This window comes from Triticum aestivum, chromosome 1A, assembly GCF_018294505.1.
Source record: "Triticum aestivum cultivar Chinese Spring chromosome 1A, IWGSC CS RefSeq v2.1, whole genome shotgun sequence".
In the NCBI taxonomy this organism is placed as follows: Eukaryota; Viridiplantae; Streptophyta; class Magnoliopsida; order Poales; family Poaceae; genus Triticum; species Triticum aestivum.
The window spans coordinates 144,805,501-144,819,292 of NC_057794.1; positions in this window are offsets into that span (position 1 = coordinate 144,805,501).

Below are 13,792 nucleotides of genomic sequence, written 5' to 3' on the forward strand. Positions count from 1 at the left end.
GATGATGCATTATGGGCCTATAGAACTGCATATGAAAATCCTATGGGTATGTCTCCGTATAAAATGGCTTATGGTAAAGCATGTCACTTACCTCTTGAACTAGAACATAAGGCATATTGGGCCATGAAAGAGCTCAATTATGATTTCAAACTTGCCGGTGAGAAGAGGTTATTTGACATTAGCTCACTTGATGAATGGAGAACCCAAGCTTATGAAAATGCCAAGCTGTTTAAAGAAAAAGTTAAAAGATGGCATGATAAAAGGATACAAAAGCGTGAGTTCAATGTAGGTGATTATGTATTGCTATACAACTCTCGTTTAAGATTTTTTGCAGGCAAACTTCACTCTAGATGGGAAGGTCCTTACGTTATCGAGGAGGTCTATCGTTTCGGTGCCATAAAGATCAAGAACTTCGAAGGCACAAATACGAGGGTGGTGAACGGTCAAAGAATCAAACACTATATCTCAGGTAATCCCATAAATGTTGAAACTAATATTATTGAAACCGTAACTCCGGAGGAACACATGAGGGACACTTTCCGGAATGTTTCAGACTCCGAAAAGGAATAGGTGCGTGGTACGGTAAGTAAACCGACTCCAAAACAGTTAAAATGGCAATATTTCTTCGTTTTGGAATATTTAAGAAAATAGGAAAATAAGAAGCGGACCGGAAAGGACACGGGGCTTCCACAAGGGTGGGAGGCGCGCTCTACCCCCCTGGGTGCGCCCCTGCCTCGTGGGCACCTCGTGCGCTCTCCGGACCTCGTTTTCTTGCATGATACTTCTTTTGGTCGGTAAAAATTCATTATATAATCTCCCGAAGGTTTTGACCACCGTATCATGCAAATATCTCTTGTATTTGTTTCGATCTGTCCTGCTGCAGATTAGAGCAACATGTCATCCCAGGATTGGGAAGGAGAAAGCTATGTGGCTGATTACCTTGCAGATCCTAAGGTTTATGGGTATGTGGAGCATTGTGGTTGGACTACGGAAGAAGAAGAGGACTATGAACGCAAGGGAAAGGAGGAGACGAGCTCAGAAGAAGATGAAGTCCCACTACCTCAACCTAGGGACATGTATGTGGAGTTCAAAAAGTCAAGCCTCCTGGATAGAGTAAAGAAACCTAAGATCGAGTTTATCCCTTTTCACCTCTTGCAGGAAAACAAGCAGGAATTATGCAAAAAGATATTGAGCCTGGAGCAGGAGATCGATGACCTAAGGGACCAAAATTCTATCCTCAAGCGCAAATTGAGGAAGAAGCCTACGCCATCAACAAAACCATCACCTTCTTCACCAACAAAGATGAACTGAGTATCTGGTATGGGCACTCCCCTTGGCAACTGCCAAGCTTGGGGAGTGCCCCGGTATCGTATCACCATCACTTTTATCTTTACCGTTTTTCTTAGTTCGATAATTTTGGTAATATCTTGATCCAGTAGAATAAAGTTTTAGTATGATCTAGTTGTGAGTTTTGCTTTATGATCCTTCTATGTAATCGAGTCCGTGAGCTATATATAATAAAGATTAGTGTTGAGTCAATGGCTTGATTATTTTGCTATGATCTTGAGGGAATAAAATAAAAAGAGAAAGAATAAAAAGAAACAAAGAGATCATATGGATCTTATGGAAAGCAATGAGCTCACATATAAAGAGTATGATGAATAAAATTTGTTGAGAGTTGACAAACATAGTTTTGGTCATCGTTGCAATTAATAGGAAGTAATAAAGAAAGAGAGGTTCACATATAAGTATACTATCTTGGACATATTTTATGATTGTGAGCACTCGTTGAAGTATGACATGCTAAGAGTTGATGTTGGACAAGGAAGACAACGTAATGGGTTATTTTTTCTTACATCTGAGATAAATTATATTGTCATGGATCATCCAACATGTTGAGCTTGCCTTTCCCTCTCATGCTAGCCAATTTCTTCGCACCAAGTAGATATACTACTTGTGCTTCCAAATATCCCTAAACCTAGTTTTCCCATGAGAGTCCACCATATCTACCTACGGATTGAGTAAGATCCTTCAAGTAAGTTGTCATCGGTGCAAGCAATAAAAGTTGCTCTCTAAATATGTATGACTTATTAGTGCGGAGAAAATAAGCTTTATATGATATTGTGATATGGAAGAAATAAAAGTGACGAACTCCATAATAAAGGTCCATATCGCAAGTGGCAATATAAAGTGACGTTCTTTTGCATTAAGATTTCGTGCATCCAACCATAAAAGCGCATGACAGCCTCTGCTTCCCTCTGTGAAGGGCCTATCTTTTACCTTTATCTTCTACCTTACATAAGAGTCATGGTGACCTTCACCTTTCCTTTTTACATTTTATCCTTTGGCAAGCACAATGTGTTGGAAAGATCCTGATACATATAGCTAATTGGATGTGAGTCTTCACGAACTATTATTGTTGACATTACCCTTGAGGTAAAACGTTGGGAGGCAAAACCATAAGCCCCTATATTTCTCTGTGTCCGATTAAAACTTTATACCCATAAATATTGCGTGAGTGTTAGCAATTGTGAAAGACTAAAAGATGGTTGAGTATGTGGACTTGCTGAAAAGCTCTTATATTGACTCTTTCCTATGTTATGATAAATTGCAATTGCCTCAATGACTGAGATTAGAGTTTGTTGGTTCTCAATGAAGTTTATGATTCATACTTGAAATTGTGATTGAATAGTTATTTTAGCATAAGAGATCATATGACAAAATATATATATGTTGATGTTCTAAGAATGGTCATGATGCCCTCATACCGTATTTTATTTCTATCGACACCTCTATCTCTAAACATGTGGACATATTTTTCGATTTTGGCTTTCGCTTGAGGACAAGCGAGGTCTAAGCTTGGGGGAGTTGATACGTCCATTTTGCATCATGCTTTTATATCCACATTTATTGCATTATGGGCTGTTATTACATATTATGTCACAATAATTATGCCTATTCTCTCTTATTTTGCAAGGTTTACATGAAGAGGGAGAATGCCGGCAGCTGGGATTCTGGGCTAGAAAAGGAGCAAATATTAGAGACCTATTTTGCACAGCTCCAAAAGTCCTAAAACTTCACGGAAGCTATTTCCAGAATATATGAAAAATACTAAGCACAAGAAGTTCCAAAGGGGGGCCACACCCGGGCCACGAGGGTGGGGGCGCGCCCTACCCCCCTGGGCACGCCCCCTGCCTCGTGGGCCCCCTGGTGGCCCTATGATGCCCATCTTTGGCTATATGGAGTCTTTCATCGTGGAAAAACATAAGCAAGCTTTCGGGACGAGACTCTGCCGCTGTAGGAGTAATGGGCCACGGGTAGGCTAACCCGACGCCCATAACCTTTCAAGACATCGGGGCTGACCACGCCCCTCAGGATGCCAAGATAAAGAGCCGCCTTCTGGAAGCCGGCTGGAGAAATAGCCGGCTGCCCGTAGATGGCCGAGTCCAGAAGACGAGGTCAAGACAAGCCGACTCCTGCCAGGCGGCTCCCAGAGAAGCCAGCTCTGAGGAGTCGGCCCATGGCCCCTTCAAAAACCCGTACCTACCCTGAGGGGGATGGGACGGGGGATGGCTACAGTGCAGCCCATCCCCCTTCCTAAGGGCTAGCACGACCGCAGTGCACTATACCAACGAGAAGCCCCGCCCGGCGCGGCACTGTTGCCATGCCAGCCCTGACGTCACCACGGGCAGGCGGAGTCCTGCTCCCACGACGGCCTGTCTGTACGGCCCAAGGACGACGGGCCCCACCAGTTAGCGAGAGTCCAGAAGACGGCGAAGAGGTCTACCAATCAGACCCGATGGGAGTTGGCCCCTAGGAGTCGGCCTGCTCCTCCCACCGGGCCCACGCGCCATAACCAGGCAAGACGGGGAGTGGCTACAGTAATCGCCCTCCATGACGGCAGTGCTGTAGCCATGATCCTTCGACCAAGCCTGCGTCATTAGAAGCGCGGCTACAGTGATCAGCAGCCGGCAAGACCCCAAGCGGCGGGTACGGCCTGTCGGCTCCATACCAGACCAGTCGGCGCCCCCCCCCCCCGATCGGTGGGCCTAGCAGTCGACGAAGAAGTTGGTGGCCGAAGAGACTGACAGCTGGGCCTGCGCCCAGTCATATTACCCTTGTACCCCTGGGGTGTAGGCCTATATAAACCCGCCAGGGCACCCATGCAAAGGGTTCGGACCCATTAGAACTAGACAAGAGATATAGGAAGGAGAAAGCTATCCTTGCCTTCTCCTACCTCCAGCATACAACTCGAGGAGCACCCTTGTACTCACTTTGCCTTAGTGATCATGCGGAGACCCCGCAGAGAAGGACTAGGGGTGTTATCTCCTAGGAGAGCCCCGAACCTGGGTAAAGTACGCCGGCGTTCATGTCTACGCCTAATCCCGCTTTCGGGCACCGGCGGTGTTCTACTCGCTCCCACCATGATAAGCCATCCTTTGGCATATGTCGCACCCAACCCCCGACATTTGGCGCCCACCGTGGGGCAAGGTGCACCATCATCCGGAGACCTGTTCTGGACGGGAACCCTTTTTCTCCCTGGCGAGCGCAGCCTGCCCGGCACGCCAGACGGAGTCTGCACCGACGCGCTGCTTGGCCCGGAAATCGCCTGCGCGGCCAGTTGCCTCGCCGATCTTGTATGCGAGGTCCGTCTCTCCGATGAGCCCGCATCCGACACGGGAACGGGCGCCCCGAGAGCCTCCTTGCGGGCCTCCTCGACCAACTCCACGTCGCCAGCGAGCCTGTTGTGGACTTGGAGTCCGTAGGCTCCACCGACCCGATGTTGGTCGACTCCAACACCGCGTCGCTCGACGCATTCCCCACCAACGTGGTGGTCTATGACGAGCCGCTCCCTCGCGCGGAGAGCGGCGGAAGCACCGTTACGGAGGTACTTTTCATCGGTCACGGCGAGCACTCCGACGGAGGTGCTCGCGACCCACTTGATGCGGCGCTACAAGACCTGACCGCGCCCATTCCCGAAGACGCCGACGCCGAGACGCTGGAGGCGCGCCGCCTTCAGCTTGTCAAAGGCGCCAAGAAGCTGGCCAGCATGAGATGCCTATCGGAGGCCTGTCAGCGTGAGATGGACCATGTTGTGGGCGGCACGCCGGCTCCTGCTGGGCCCGGCTGCCTTGGTGTAGTCCAGCAGCGCGGCATGGCCATCGCCAACCTGTTCGGGGCAGATCGCCCCATCTACGCCACGCCGGCGGAAAACATCCGAGCTGCCCAAGCGGCAGCAGACGAGCTGGACATGTTCGAGGGCGAGGAGCGTCGCCTGATGGCGGAGCGCGTTCAGCGGCTCCTCGACGCGGCTGCCGAGCAGAATGAGGCCGGCTGCCGCACCGACGCGCTGCGTCGGCAGAATGACGACATGCATCCCCGCCGAGACCAAGCCGCGAGATCTCGGACGCTGACCGGTGGCGTTTGTGGAAGAAAAGACAAGGAGCTGGCTGCTAGCCGCAGTCGGACTCATATCACCATAGAGCGCGACCAAGACGGCCGCCCAAGAGTAGTGGAACGACGGGACGACTGTCCGCCTCCTCCCCCTCGCAGGGAAAGGCGAGTCTCCCCGCCGCCTATTGACCACCCAACACTCGGCGACTGCCTTGGCCACCGAGAGGGAGTCGGAGAGAATGATGCCCGCCACCAGATCGACCGTCTCCACCGATCCCTGGCGTTTAAGAAGAAGATGAGTTGGGTCCGCCGTGTTTCGGCCCCCGCATTCGAGACGAGCCTTTCCCCAGAGGGTTCACACTCCCAAGAGACACGCCCAAATACACCGGCTCTGTGAAGCCGGAAGATTGGCTGGTTGACTACTCCACAGCCGTCAGCATAGCAAACAGCAACAAGCGTGTTGCCGTGAAGTATGTTCCGCTCATGCTCCAGGGCACGGCCCGGACTTGGCTGAACAGCTTGAAGCCCCGCAACATCAACAGTTGGGTCGACTTTACCGATGCCTTCGTCGGCAACTTCACCAGCACGTACAAGCGGCCTCCCAAACCTCGCCAGCTTTCCTTGTGCGTGCAAGGCCCCAACGAGTCAACTCGCGACTACCTCACACGCTAGGCCGAGCTCTGTAACTCCTGCGAGGGCGTGCACGAGGTGCAGGCCATCGAATACTTTGCCGCCGGGTGCCGAGAGGGCACCCTCCTCAAGCACAAGCTCCTCTGCGACGAGCTAGAGACCCTCAACGAGTTGCTGATCATAGCAGACAAATATGCCATGGCTGACTCCTCCATGAAGGCGGAAATCCAAGTTAGTGCGACTGGCAAGGTGGCTCCTTAGGCTCCTCGAACCCCGGCTAGAGACGACAATCGGCGTCAACAATAAAACGACCACAAGCGCAAGGCCACGCAGCCGGCTTCCACCAGCCGGCAGGTGGCAACAGTTGAAGACCAGCAGTCGGAGGGGCCGCCTCCGCCCAAACGACAGAAGGGCGGCAAGCCCAACTGGTTGCCGGCTTTCTCATATGAGCATACTTTGGATGCTCCCTGTAAATTCCATAGTGGTGCGAAGCCGTCCAACTACACCACTCGGAAGTGCCACTGCCTCACCAGGATCGTCAAGGGAGACGGCCTCATGCTTCCCCCGCCTGCTGGGCAGCCGCCTCCTCCCCCGCACCAGCAGCCGGCGGTCAGACTAGTCGGAGCAATACAAGATGAATACCCAGAAGAGCATGGAGCCTATGTCATCTTCACCAATGTGGCCGATGATCGACGCAGCAGGCAGCTGTAGCAACAAGAAGTAAATGCGGTAGCATCAGAGACCCCAGAGTTCATGCATTGGTCTGAAAAGACCTTCAGCTGGAGCAGAGCTGACCACCCGGAGGTGATGCCTAAGCCCGGCTCCTATGCCCTGATTTTGGACGCCACCTTTGCCACGGATAAGCGAGTCGCTCGCTTCTCTGAGTCCTGATAGACGGCGGCAGCAGCATTAACATCCTATACAAGGATACCATGGAGAAATTAGGAATCAGACAGAGGCAGCTTCAGCCCAGCCGGACAGTATTCCATGGCATAGTTCCTGGCCTTTCCTGCTCACCAATCGGCAAGATTCTGATAGACGTCCTCTTTGGAGGCAAAGATCATTTCCGCCGAGAATCAGTATGGTTTGAAGTGGTGGACCTTGAGAGCCCATACCATGCATTACTTGGCCGGCCTGCCGTGGCCAAGTTCATGGCTGTCCCCCACTATGCCTACCTCAAGATGAAGATGTCGAGTTTGAGGGGGATTCTGACAATAGCTGGCGACTACAAGAAGTCGTCCGCCTGTGCAACAGAGAGCAATTGATTGGCCGAGTCCCTCGTGATCGCAGCTGAGAAGCGGCTCCTTGACCAGGTTGTGGCGATGGCAAGCAAGCAGCCAGAGATGTCGCCCGATCCCAAGGAGTCAGAAGTTGAGGGCTTGTTCAAGCCGGCCAAAGAAACAAAGAAGATACCCTTGGACCCAGAGCACCCGGAGAGGTACGCTGTCATAGGTACAAACCTCGACAGCAAATAGGAAGGCGAGCTCGTCGATTTCCTCCGTGAGAATCGGGACATCTTCGCATGGTCCCCCAAAGACATGCCAGGTGTCCCGACGGATTTCGCCGAGCACAAATTACATGTCCGGTCTGATGCCAAGCCAGTCAGACAGCCCTTGTGCCGCCTGTCAGAAGAGAAGAGAAGAGTCGTCGGAGAACAAATTGCCCGGCTGCTGGCAGCCGACTTCATCATGGAGGTGTTCTTTCCAGAGTGGTTGGCCAACCCGGTCCTTATGCTGAAGAAGAAGAAGCAGTGGCGTATGTGTATTGATTACACCAGCCTCAACAAAGCATGCCCCAAGGACCCGTTTGCTTTACCAAGAATTGACCAAGTAATAGACTCCACAGCCGCATGAAAGCTATTGAGTTTTTTGGATGCATATTCAGGATACCACCAGATCAAGTTGAACCCGACTGACAAACTGAAGACTGCCTTCATCATGCCATTTGGAGCCTTCTACTACTTGACTATGACGTTCGGCTTGAGGAATGCCGGCACCACCTTTCAACGTTGCATGTAGAAGTGCCTCCTCAAGAAACTCGGTAGAAACGCCCACGTTTACGTGGACAATGTGGTGGTGAATATGGAGAAGCGTGGAATGCTGCTAGAAGACCTCAAGGAGACCTTTGAGAACTTGCGCCGATTTCAAATTAAGCTCAACCCAGAGAAATGTGTCTTCGGAGTACCAGCCGGCCAGCTCCTTGGCTTCCTGGTCTCCGAACGCGGCATAGAATGCAACCCTGTGAAGAACAAGGCCATTGAGAGGATGGAAGTACCCAGCCGACTGCTGGACGTACAGAAGTTCACCGGCTGTTTGGCATCCATCAGTCGATTCATCAGTCGGCTGGGCGAGAAGGCTCTCCCCCTATACCAACTCATGAAGAAGACCACTTTTTTCGAGTGGAACCACAAGGCTGACGAAGCTTTTCTCCAGTTGAAGAAGATGTTGACTACTCCACCTATCCTGGCGGCTCCGACTCCTAAGGAGCCCATGCTCCTATACATTGCCGCCACCAGCAGAGTGGTCAGCACAGTCATCATGGTAGAGCGCAAGGAGGAAGGCAGAGCCCTACCAGTCCAGAGATCGGTATATTAGTTGAGTGAAGTACTGTCGACCTCCAAGCAAAACTACCCCCACTACCAGAAGATGTGCTATGGCGTGCACTTTGCGGCGAAAAAATTGAAACCGTACTTTCAAGAGCATCCAATCACTATGGTCTGCACAGCTCCACTGGCCGAGATCATTGGAAGCCTAGATGCTTCGGGCCGAGTGGCCAAATGGGCCATAGATCTGGCCCCCTACACCATCTACTACCAGCCTCGCACCGCCATCAATTCACAAGCGCTGGCCGACTTCCTCGTCGACTGGGCCGAGACCCAGTACTTGCCGCCAACACCTGACTCCACCCATAGGCGGATGCATTTTGACGGCTCCAAAATGCGCACCGGCTTGGGAGCCTGCATCGTCCTCACCTCTCCCAAAGGAGACAAGCTCAAATATGTGCTGCAAATCCACTTTGTCGCCTCCAACAACGTCGCCGAATACGAGGCACTCATTCACGGGCTCCGGCTTGCCAAAGAGCTCGGCATTCGCCGGATCCTGTGTTATGTGGACTCCGACTTGGTGGTCCAGCAGTCGTCAGACGACTGGGACACCAAAGATGCAAACATGGCGAGCTACCGCTTCCTCGTACAGCAACTCAATGGATATTTTGAGGGATGTGAGTTTCTCCATGTGCCAAGAAATGACAATGACCAAGCAGACGCCCTGGCACGAATCGGCTCCACCCGTCAAGCAATACCAACCAGCGTCGCCCTTCAGCACCTTCTCAAACCGTCTGTCAAGCCATCACCAGAGTCAGATTATATCTTCGTGTCGGCTCCTCCTGAAGCAGTCGGATACGACTTGAGAGCTCAATCAGTCGGCACGGGAGTTCTGACGAACGGCCTAGGGGTCGCAGCAGTCGCACCCGACTCGGGGACTTCAGAACCCGGCCCGGCGACTGCAGCGACTAGCTCGGGGACTTCAGAACTCGGCCCGAGGACTGCACCAATCGGCCCGGGGACTTCATCGACACAGCAAGCGGTTGCCGACTCCAACCCGCTCGCCCTCCTCCGACGCCGGCGAGATTTCCTTCTTTGGCGCGAGGCGGACCCTCATGAAGTCCTTGCCAGGCAACCGCCGTGTCATGCGGAGGAAATCTATGTGATCATCGTGGACCTCCGAGCCGTCCCAGGTGCCGGAGTGCACCGCGAGGGGCGTGGCGGCGGAAGAAGAGCTCATCGGGAATGGATCACCACGGCGCTCTGCATGGCTTGGGGCGCGGCGACGAGAGGAAGAAGAGGAGGAAGCAGTGAGGAGGAGGGGCGCGCGTGCTCTGCCGCTCCCCCTCCTCCCCCTACTTATAGACCCATGGGCTACGAAGCCGAGGGGGCAGGCGTGGGATTTACTACGCCCACTACCCCACTCCCCCCACGTTTATCGCGCAAAGTTACTACGTGCAGTAACTCCGCGGGAATCTCAACCGTCCACCCAGGCCGCAGCGGATCCGCTCGCGTGGCGAGGCGTGGTAGTGGCGGGGCCCGCCTATAGGCGTGTCCCGTCGCACGCGTGGGTGGGCAGACTGGCCCGGCTGCTCATCGCCACGTGACAGGCCGGAAACGGGCGGCGGCCTGGAAGCTTAGCTAGCATGCCACTTGGATCCCGCTGAGGCGTTCGAAAATTTTGCACAAGTCAGATTGGGCGAGTCCAACTCCCGCCAGTCGGCCCGGCAGAAGTCGAACGAAGCTTCGCCTCAAGCACTCAGAGAAAGGAAGCTGCTGAGGCTCCTCGACCAGTCGCCCGCGGTGCCTCACCAGCTTCAGGGACTACTGTCGAAGTAATGGGCCACGGGTAGGCTAACCCGACGCCCATAACCTTTCAAGACATCGGGGCTGACCGTGCCCCTCAGGATGCCAACGTAAAGAGCCTCCTTCTAGAAGCCAGCTGGAGAAATAGCCGGCTGCCCGTAGACGGCCGAGTCCAGAAGGCGAGGTCAAGACAAGCCGACTCCTGCCAGGAGGCTTCTAGAGAAGCCGGCTCCGAGGAGTCGGCACGCGGCCCCTTCGAAAGCCCGTACCCACCCTGAGGGGGACGGGACGGGGGATGGCTAAAGTGCAACCCATCCCCCCCTTCCTAAGGGCTGGCGCGGCCGAATTGCGCTGTACCAACGAGGAGCCCCGCCCGGCGCGGCACTGTTGCCATACCAGCCCTGATGTCACCACGGGCAGGCGGAATCCTGCTCCCATGACGGCCTGTCTGTATGGCCCAAGGATGACGGGCCCCACCAGTCAGCGAGAGTCCAGAAGACGGCGAAGAGCCCCACCAATCGGACCCAATGGGAGTTGGCCCCTAGGAGTCGGCCTGCTCCTCCCGCAGGCCCCACGCGCCATTAACCAGACAAGACGGGGAGTGGCTACAGTAATCACCCGCCATGACAGCGGTGTTGTAGCCATGATCCTTCGACCAAGCCTGCATCATTAGAAGCGCGGCTACAGTGATCAGGAGCCGGCAAGACCCCCAAGCGGCGGGTACGGCCTGTCGACTCCGTACCAGACCAGTCGGCAGGGCCCCCCGATCGGCGGGCCCCAGCAGTCGGCGGAGAAGTCGGCGGCCGAAGAGACTGACGGCTAGGCATGCGCCCAGTCATATTACCCATATACCCCTGGGGGTAGGCCTATATAAACCCCCAGGGCACCCATGCAAAGGGTTCGGACCCATTAGAACTAGAACAGAGATATGGGAAGGAGAAATCTAGCCTTGCCTTATCCTACCTCCAGCATACAGCTCGAGGAGCACCCTTGTACTCACTTTGCCTTAGTGATCATGCGGAGACCCCACCGAGCAAGACTAGGGGTGTTATCTCCTAGGAGAGCCCCGAACCTGGATAAAGTATGCTGGCGTTCGTGTCTATGCCTAATCCCGCTTCCGGGCACCGGCGACGTTCTACTCACTCCCGCCATGACAAGCCATCCTTTGGCATATGTCGCACCCAGCCCCTGATAGCTGCCGGAAGTGGAACCTTAGCGGAACCAATCTAGTGCTCTGGCGGAGCTGTTCTGTCGGGGAAACTTCCATCTGGGAGGGGGAAATCATCACCATCCTCGTCACCAACGATCCTCTCATCGGGAGGGGGTCAATCTACATCAACATCTTCACCAGCACCATCTCCTCTCAAACCCTAGTTCATCTCTTCTATCCAGTCTTTGTATCCAAACCTCAGATTGGTACCGGTGGGTTGCTAGTAGTGTTGATTACTCCTTGTAGTTGACGCTAGTTGGTTTACTTGGTGGAAGATCATATGTTCAGATCCATTATATATATATATATATATATATATTAATACCCCTCTGATTATGAACATGAATATGCTTTGTGAGGAGTTACGTTTGTTCCTGAGGACATGGGAGAAGTCTTGCTATTGGTAGTCATGTGAATTTGGTATTCCTTTGATATTTTGATGAGATGTATGTTGTCATCCCTCTAGTGGTGTCATGTGAACATCGACTACATGACACTTCACCATTTCTTGAGCCTACAGGGAGGCATTGGGAAGTAATAAGTAGATGATGGGTTGCTAGAGTGACAGAACCTTAAACCCTAGTTTATGCCTTGCTTCATAAGGGGCTGATTTGGATTCATATGTTTCATGCTATGGTTAGGTTTTCCTTAATACTTCTGTTGTAGTTGCGGATGCTTGCAATAGGGGTTAATCATAAGTGGGATGCTTGTCCAAGTAAGGACAGTACCCAAGCACCGGTCCACCCACATATCAAATTATCAAAGTACCAAACGCGAATCACATGATTGTGATGAAAACTAGCTTGACGATAATTCCCATGTGTCCTCGGGAGCGCTTTCCTTCATATTAAAGTTTTTCCAGGCTTGTCCTTTGCTACAAAAAGGATTGGGCGATCTTGCTGCACCTTATTTACTTTTGTTACTTGTTACTCGTTACCAATTACCTTGTCACAAAACTATCTGTTACCAATAATTTCAGTGCTTGCAGAGAATACCTTGCTGAAAACTGCTTATCATTTCCTTCTACTCCTCTTTGGGTTCGACACTCTTACTTATCGAAAGGACTATGATAAATCGCCTATACTTGTGGGTCGTCAATGGGACCTAAGCATGCCCCGAAGGACACAAATTTTATTTTTCAACCAATTTATATGCACTGGAGCTTGTGCATGTGGTTCAAATTTGAATTATGCACATGAAATGCCTAGAAAACCCAGTTAATGTATAAAAATGTGCAAACAAACCCCGAAAAATTCCAAAATTAACACAACACTCATGTTGCTCTATGTTGACAATACAAAAATTTTGAAAGCAATAAGAGGCAACGAATATCGTTTCGTCCCCAAAGGTGGCACGTTCCCTACCGAGACCATCACGCTTGTTGTGAGAAGCTAATGTTTGTGAGAAGCTTATACCCAAACTTGCCCCAAATGGGACAAAACTTTTACCACGGCATGTTGATGCCGCTCCATGATAGCATGCCAAGTTTCATGAATTTCAGACGAGTTTTGGATTTGCTATAATTTAAAAACCAGGTATCTCAATGTATGCGGCCGAGTGATAGTGGCACGGTGTTTGAAATTCGTTCCCATTTCTCGCATGGGACCTAAGCATGCAACCAAGGGCACATATTTGATTTTTCAACCAGTATATATGCACTGGAGAATGTGCATGTAGTTCAAATTTGAATTATGCACATAAAATGTCTGGAAAACCCAGTTAATGTATAAAAATGTCCAAACGAACCCCGAAAAATACCAAAATTGAACACAACTTGTTCTATGTTGACACTCGAAATTTTTTGAAAGTAATAAGAGGCAACTGATATCTTTTCGTCCCCAAAGATGGCACGTTCCCTACCGAAACCATCACGCTTGTTGTGAGAAGCTAAGGTTTTGTGAGAAGCTTATACCCAAACCTGCCACAAATGGGACAAAAAATTTACCACGGCATGTTCATGCCGCTCCATGATGGCATGCCAAGTTTCAGGAATTTCAGACGAGTTTTGGATTTACTAGAATTTAAAAACCAGGTATCTCAATGTTTGCGGTCGAGTGACAGTGGCAGGGTGTTTGAAATTCATTCCCATTTCTTGCATGGGACCTAAGCATGCAACCAGGGACACAGATTTGATTTTTCAACCAGTTTATATGCACTAGAGAATGTGCATGTAGTTCAAATTGTAATTATGCGCATAAAATGCCTGGGAA